Source organism: Haliotis asinina, chromosome 4 (assembly GCF_037392515.1).
Source record: "Haliotis asinina isolate JCU_RB_2024 chromosome 4, JCU_Hal_asi_v2, whole genome shotgun sequence".
Lineage (NCBI taxonomy): Eukaryota > Metazoa > Mollusca > Gastropoda > Lepetellida > Haliotidae > Haliotis > Haliotis asinina.
The window spans coordinates 43,690,603-43,699,060 of NC_090283.1; positions in this window are offsets into that span (position 1 = coordinate 43,690,603).

Here is an 8,458-nt window from a genome sequence, read left to right on the forward strand (position 1 = left end):
TGGTTAAAGGTCTCTATTTTGTGAATCTGGCTAGTATGTGTTTAAAAGTGGTTGTTATGTAAACTATAATATGTAGATGTATAATGGCTATTGCGTGTTTAAAGCTGCCTATTGGCTGAATCTGGCTACTATGTGCTTAAAAGGGGTTATTATGAGAATCTGGAATCTCTGTATTTTAAGATGGCCAGTGTGGGGATTTTGCTACTGTGTTTAAATGTGATTACGTGAATCTGGCTATTGTGTGTTTAAGGATGGTTATTGTGTGAATCATACTCTGTGTGGTTAAAGATGGCGATTGTGTGAATCTGGCTACTATGTGTTTTAAAGCTGTCTATTGTGTGAATCTGGCTACTATGTGTTTTAAAGCTGTCTATTGTGTGAATCTGGCTACTATGTGTTTTAAAGCTGTCTATTGTGTGAATCTGGCTACTATGTGTTTTATACTGACTATGAGATGCTTGATGCTGACTGTTAAGTGTTAGATGATGAATATTGTATGTGGACCTCGGTGCTAGTGAAGCCAGGCACCTTTCTGATTGTCCGTGCTAGTGAAGCCAGGCACCTTTCTGATTGTCCGTGCTAGTGAGGTGAATGCTCTCTTGAAGGTATGCCAGTATTGAGTCCTGTCCGATTCGTCTTCTATACTAATAAAGCTAGGCCCGGATTACTCAGATTCCGGTTTGTTGGGATATTCGGATTAATGGCGTATCCAGTTTAATGAGGTTTACGGACAAATTTTATTTTTTTTAATAGAAAACAATGATGTTACAACGAATGCCCTTGCCAAAACTATATTCACTCACTCACTAAACCAATTAGTAATTTTCTTTCAGAAAATATAGTTCCGACAAATAATCCTCTAATGCAATGTTACGGTTCAGAACTTGTGTAAAACAATAAAACTACATAATTCTTTCTTCAGTTCAGTACACGAAAGCCTTCAAAGTGTCTCAGTTGAAACAAAGCAAAACCTCACATAAGCTGTTGTCACCAAGCTGTTCAATTATTTATTTGATTATCACACCATCCATTGAGGTGGTACTTCTCCAAATCCTTTACGAAACTGTATGTTGAGGAAACATGTGGACGTGATAAATTTAACCCCGAAATTAAAGAAGAATCCCAGATAAATGACCTGCATTTTTGAAGTCAATTTTTTCAAATATTTATCAAAATTACCAAAAGTTGAAAGACACATAAAGTCATACGACACTGTGAAAACACAAATTTTGACGAATCGGGGTTAAATTTCCAAGGGTTTAAATTTCTCTGTCCTATATTTATAGTACTATTCTATTTTTGCAGTCAGTGCACTGTACGTACTGAAAGTATGAATGAACGCAGCTGACATCTGGCTCGCCGAGACTTCTCGTAGTGTGGAAGAATCGGAAGTCGTTGTTATTCATAATAGTATCTCCCGCGTGTGCTGTTCGCGTGTTATGAGTTCACTGGCGGGCTCACAGGCGACACCATGAAGGTACTGTGAAATCCTCATTTTCTGTTACTTCATTTTCGAGATTTAGGCTACCTAAACAAAGTACAATCGCCAGTGCCATGTGATATATGCATGTATGTTCGTATATCTGAAAATGTAAGCTACAACGTGTGCTCTGGAGCGGTAGAACGTTCATTAAGGTTGAAGTACAGTTTTGTTTTGTTTTGTTAAACACCGTCTTCAATGAAATTCATTTCCTTTGTTGAAATAAAAGCTTCATGAAAAACTCACTCACTCACCCAGTCCCCTTTAACTGTGCACCATGCAACATCCTGCACTACAACAGGTGTCGGCGTCCAATAGGCTAATTTCGCGTTAAAATTTATTACATCTCCCTGTCCAACAGGTAATAAACTTTACGATGGACTTGAACTGAAAACTATATTCTCACTATACTGACACATTCAATGTGTATTAATAATGTCCTAATAATCTCGTTCGCCATTTAAAACGATTCAAGTACGAGTGGTTAGTATAGCCTCAAACCAGACGGAGATGCTAAATCGATATCTGTGTAAGACGCCATGGCATAATGCGGGGATAAATGGGAGAGTGCGACTATTGTACGTCAGCACGTCGTCTGCAGATGACTGTGCCGGCAATCGAAGACGTCGGTGTCAGCTGCTTCTAGGACAAAAGACTAGGACCAAGTCCCACATGTGTTCTAGGTTGGGTTACCGCATTATTAGGCATTGGATTGTTTCTCAAGACAGATTTTAGCCATTGATTTTGTCACTAGCACATTTACGTGAGAAGGTCACATGTTTGCCTACCGTCTAGGGTTATATTTTAACGCGCAAGTTAAATCACATACAGTTGTTGTGGCTTGGTTTTTAGTTTTGATGGTATGTATTGAATCCAGTCTTATGATGGTTGGACAGGCATAATCCTATATGAGTGGGAGAGAGAGAGAGAGAGAGAGAGAGAGAGAGAGTGAATGATAGGGAAAGAACGAGACTGTGTACGAGAAAGAAGGAGAAAAGAGGGCGAGACTGTGTACGTGTTTGTGTGAGAGAGTGAGACTGTTATATGTGTGGATGTGTGAGAGAAAGAGAGTGACTGTATGTGTGAGAGTGTGTGGTGAGACTGTGAGTGCACGTGTGTGTGTGTGTGTGTGTGACAGAGAGAGAGGGGTGGGGGTGGGCAACTGTATGAGAGGGTGAAGGGGAAAGTGAGATTGTGTGTCTGCGAGAGCGGAGAAAAAGAGAGTGAGACTGTTATGTGTGTTTAAGTGTGCGTAAGAGAGAGGAGGGAGAGTGAGACTGTGAGAGAGAGAGGAGAAAAAGAGAGTGAAACTGTTATGTGAGAGAGAGGAGAATGAAACTGTGTGAGAGATAGAGGTGTGTGTGTGGGGGGGGGGGGGGGGAGAGAGAGAGAGGCTGTTTTGTGTGTTAGAGAGGGAGAGAGAATCTGTGTATGAGTGCGTACGTCTGGTGGGGGGTGGGATGATGACTGTGTAATGTACGTGCGTATGTAGTGAGTGTTGTTTGTGCGTGTCGATATGGTATGAGTGGTGCAGGTGCTCACTGACTTGGTTAACACGTTATCATATCCCATGCCCATGGTATTGATCACTGGATTGCTTGGTCTTGACTCGATTATTTACAGACCTCTGCCATATATATGAGATATTGCTGAGTGCTCCGTCTAACAACAGAGCAACCAATAACGTGTTCTGTATCCGACTCTTGGGTCTTTGGGCATTTATATTTATTCGTCAAACAGGCACATTTTAATAACTATTTTCTGGGACCAGTGTTATGACGTGTGATCCTTATTCCGATTAGACATAGTATGAAATAACTAGTAATTAACCTGAAATGATGACCACATGGTGTCCAGATGGCGGTCTTAACCGGACAAAGGGTGGGAGAACACTCGTGTACTAACACCTAACGACCACCTGTCAAGTAGACAATGAGAGATGGGATAACCGGTCAGGGATGTGTTGACTATACAGATGTCATAGACTTGCGCAAGTCGATAATATAATAAAAGAAAAGTTTAAACATGATTTTCTTTTCAGAAATAGACTTGAACCAGAATGACGTCATTAGTTATCTTTCTCGAACTGGTATCCGTGCATGGACTTGACTTTCAATACACAGCCTTGGAGTAAGTCTATCGATGTCCTCACAAGTACCGTTTGTCATCAGGCCTCCACCGCCGACTTCCCCTTCCGTTCTCTTTTCTCTCTCTCTCTCTCTCTCTCTCTCTCTCTCTCTCTCTCTCTCTCTCTCTCTCTCTGTCTCCACCCCCCACCCCCCCCACCCCCCCCCCGCATCCTTTCGACCCAAAACAAAATGTTGCATATAGATTTTCCCGACTCCATTTTTCTCATATTTCTAGCATGTCCAGATTTAACAAAAGACTATATATTTTCGATGTTCACAATTATTTGGGTGTAATGACGTCAATAATTTTACGTAATTAACAAACAGATTGCGAAGACGTCGACTGTCTAAGACGTTCAATAGAAATCTTGAAGCCGCTTTGAAACAACATCAACCGAGCAGACGAATAACTCAACTCGGGAGGAACCGTGCAATCATTCTCAACACCGCGCGTACTAAGCTTCGAACCTCGCTTGGTAATTCCAGTAAAGCCAAATCAATTAGTTGAGCAGCGGCTTGGCGGTATGAAACAGTCTCGCGCTCAATCTCTCTCAGAAGCTTCTTCCTGTTCCAACAAAATCAATATGGCCGCGATGTCGTCTGCAAGCTAGTGTTGCAGGTTTAAAGGGAAGGGAACCGCCTTAGCGATGGTAGGTAGCTTTTCTCCGAGCTTTTTGGATCTCGTGTACGCATATATTCGTCTATACCCGTTCTGTCGAATTTGTTTGCGTTCTTGTCTCTTTTCAGTCATAAGTCGAACCGATCTCGCCGCATGTATAAAATATGTCAGTTGATGCCGGCGACTAACAGACTAGCTCTGTAGCAATTACTCACTATGAATCAATGATTAATTTTCCTTCTTGATTCTAAAGTCGACCGCTGGACAAAAGCAGCAAATCTGTAAAGTCATGCATGTCTCTTGTTCAACCTTACCGATTAGCATAATTTGCCGTGCAAATTTATTACCATATATGTACATAATAGATGAAAAACGTGATCTATTTGAATAATCTATAGACTGGTGGTTTCATAACCAGCTGATTTGCCCCCTAAGTGCCCTCGGCGCGGACCTGGGTGATGGAATAACAGGGGGGAGATACATCGGGGCAAAATGATGCGTGCCGGTAGATCGTGGGGTTCGACAAACTAAACAGCCGTTCTGATAACCGGGAGAATCGGAAAGTGTTAGAGCGAGGTAGGTCTGCTCTCTTGTTTGACGAAAATCTGAAATACTTTGTAGTTCTTTGTTGTTTGTGCAGAGGTATTAATTGCCATCTGTGAGGCCTTTTTATTCTGCTTTGTGACGGTAAGAGCTGCCAGTGACCTCCATTTTGGATCCCGAGTTGAAATCAATCGCCCGGTTTTCTTTGTGTGTGTGACGGTCAATGCCTCTACGGTGTCATCATGTGGAGATTTAATGGAAGGATTTCGCCTCCGCATCCTTCATGTAACCGTGAGTTGATGCTTAATGGCACTTCTATGCAGGTTTTTAACGTCAGTGTGATGTCGTTTGGGTAAATATGATCAATAATTCGCTGTTTAAATACTTCATGTTTCGTTATCAGACAAATTTTCATGGCGAGGACAAATCTGTCATGGTTGAAAGACGCGCGTGAGACTTTATGAGGATGTTGGTTTACTGACGGTTTTACTCGCGACGGTTGACTTCAGTGAGAGATCGCCACAAAACATTACACTTAGACCGTTATCAGATTAATAGGCGTATTAATTCCTAAAATTGCTCTCAAAATTGCATTCTGTTATGTGAAATTCTCGCGATTTGCAGGGGTGAGGGTTTAGACTGGAGAACGTTTTTGAGGGTGGGGTGGGGTGGGGAGTGGAGCGTAGGTGGGGGTGGAGGTATGGGTTGGGTTGTCCGAGTGGTGTGCGTTTGTTTCTCATACTTTGAACATGCGTCAGTGTCCTGCTTTAGGGCGTTACATTGACGTTTTTAATATCATTTTTACAAAGAATTTTTTTTAAATGTCAAATTGTTCCTGGTAGTCCAGTGGTTAAAGAGTCCACTCGTCACGCCAAAGATCTGGGTTCGGTTATATCCCATATGGTTACATTGTGTGCCGCCATTTAACGCTTGCACCATTACCGGTGCTTTTCTTGTACTATGGTTTTCTGTCCACATGAGACGCCTCCTAAGGCATCAAGAAAAATCGATGGCATACATATTGGAACATACGGATGTGATGCTGATCTATTTTTAGATGGTTTTATTTAGAAGAAATCCTTTAACATTTTATGCACTGTTGTATGGAGTCCTGACCTGCGATTACTTCGGGCCAAACGCCATAATTGTACACACGCACACGCACACGCACACGCACACGCACACGCACACATATATAGAAACTCCTGCCTCTCACGATGTACGCCCTGTCAAATATACTCCCACATATCACCTATATGCAACACTCTGCCTCTTACGACGTACGTCCTATCAAATATACTCACACATATCACCTATATGCAACACTCTGCCTCTCACGATGTACGCCTTGTCAAATGTACACACACATATCACCTATATGCGACACACTGCTTCCCACAATGTACGTCCTGTCAAATATGCTCACACATATCACCTATATGCAACACTCTGACTCTCACCATGTACGCCCTGTCAAATATACTCACACACATCACCCATACGCAACACCCTGCCTCTCGCGATGTACGCCCTGTCAAATATGCTCACGCACATCACCTATATGCAACACTCTGACTCTTACGAAGTACGTCCTATCAAATATACTTACATACATCACCTATATACAACCTCCTGTCTGTCACTATGTATGTCCTGTCAAATGTAGCTATACACATCACGTGTATATAACGTTCTGCCTCTCACGATGTACACTCTGTGAAATATACTTGCACACCTCACGTGCATACAACCTCCTGTCTACTAAACTTGTAAAGGAGCCCAGTGCAATAGAAACCTAAACTTGCTGTATGCTATATCATTACTGTGAGGTGTGGGCGGAGGATCGCCTGTAAAATACCCATTACAAGTATGACAGAGTGATTCAGTTAATTTTACGCCGCTTTTAGTCCTGCGACATCACGGCGGGGGACACCAGAAACGGGCTTCACGCATTCCAATCATATGGGGAATCGAACCCTTACGCTTTAACCCCAAGGTTAGCCATCGCCCCGCGTTATGTGTTCGAGGGCCGCAAGAGAGACTTCAGCACATGTTCAACCATAACTGAACTCTACACCCACCGTAAAACCAACTAATTATTCGATTTCCTTCGCTAGCATTTGACTTTCAGGGTACAAAGCCGTTGTTCTGTGATCGTAAATACTGTCTTATTAGGGATTATTTAAGAGCTTTTCAGACAGCGTAATGTGTGCCAATTACCTCCCTTCACAGGCTCTGCTTTCCCATTGGGATCCGTTCAGAACGAGGCAGCTGGAATTCAGAGGTAGCAATACCAAATGCTTTCCATATATTTCTTTAGTAACGACATTTCTTTTATTAATAGATCTTCAACAACCGTGATGTGTAGATCTACATCGTGTACAGTCTGACTTTAAACTGCAATATATTACAAATTTTGAATGTTACTGAACCGGATTATTTTCACTTCCGCCTAGGATTTTCAGCAATGCTTAAAGCACTAAATGAAGCAAGTCTAGACAAGCTCGGTCTAAGCATTGAAACGCGTTTGCCAGATAATACCTAGCCGTTCTCCAAGGCTGTACTGAATGCTGAGTGCATGGATGTACAGTAATTCAGTCCTTTAAGAGGCAAGTCTAGATACGTGGACGGGACGCCAGTCTGTTACTTATACATTTCATAAATTTTAATTTAAACTATTCATCACTGCCTTACCTGCAAGTCCAGAGAATATCTAACAGAAATGGGAACGCCACATGAGATACTGTAGTTTAGTCTGTCTCACAGTCCCTGAACCACATTATTGTCCCTGCTGCCAAGCCCTCCCTGCAATGTTAAATCCTAGTCTGTCTCACAGTCCCTGAACCAGATTATGTTCCCTGCTGCCAAGTCCTCTATGCAATGCCAAATCCTAGTCTGTCTCACAGTCCCTGAACCACATTATGTTCCCTGCTCCCAAGCCCTCTATGCAATGCTAAAGCCTAGTCTGTCTCACTGTCTCTGAGCTACATTATTTCCTTACAGCCATGTCCTCTCTGCAATGCTGCAGCACTAAATGAAGCAAGTCTAGATATCTTCTGAATGTCTGGTCTCCCTGGGGCTCCTTTTCAATTTAAATGGGTTTATTTGTTACAGTCAAAATTATATATTCTGAGACTGAACGTTAGTCTAACTATCCTCACGGAGAAAGGACAGAGCTTGACAAGCTGAAGAGGGCCAATAAATAACCTGTTCATCTAATCTTTTATCTCAAGGTTGTAGAATGGAAGTTTTAAAGGACAAAGGCCCGAAAAAGATGTTAAAATTAGTCTCTGAATCCCCCTTTTCAATGGAGCACCTTTTCAATTTAAAAGGATCGTCTGTTTCTATCAAAACTATATTGAGACTAAGGGTTAATCCACGGCTGTCCTAGCCAGTTCATTTCCGGACATAGGGAGCTAAATACGGTTTGCTTACTCAGCTAAGGGAGCAACATGGGCTGCGGGGTAGCTTAGCGGTTAAAACGTTTGCTGGTCACTCCGAAATCCCGAGTTCGATTGGGTGCAATGTGTGAAGGCAGTGTGATATTGCTGTAATGTTGCTAAGACGGCGTAAAACTACGTTCACTCACTCATCCCTTTGGTTGAGCGTTTGGTCAGCAACTTAAGCATACCGTGACCTGCGGCTTGTCATAAGTTTACAATCCTCAAATGCACCTCCCTTACTTAC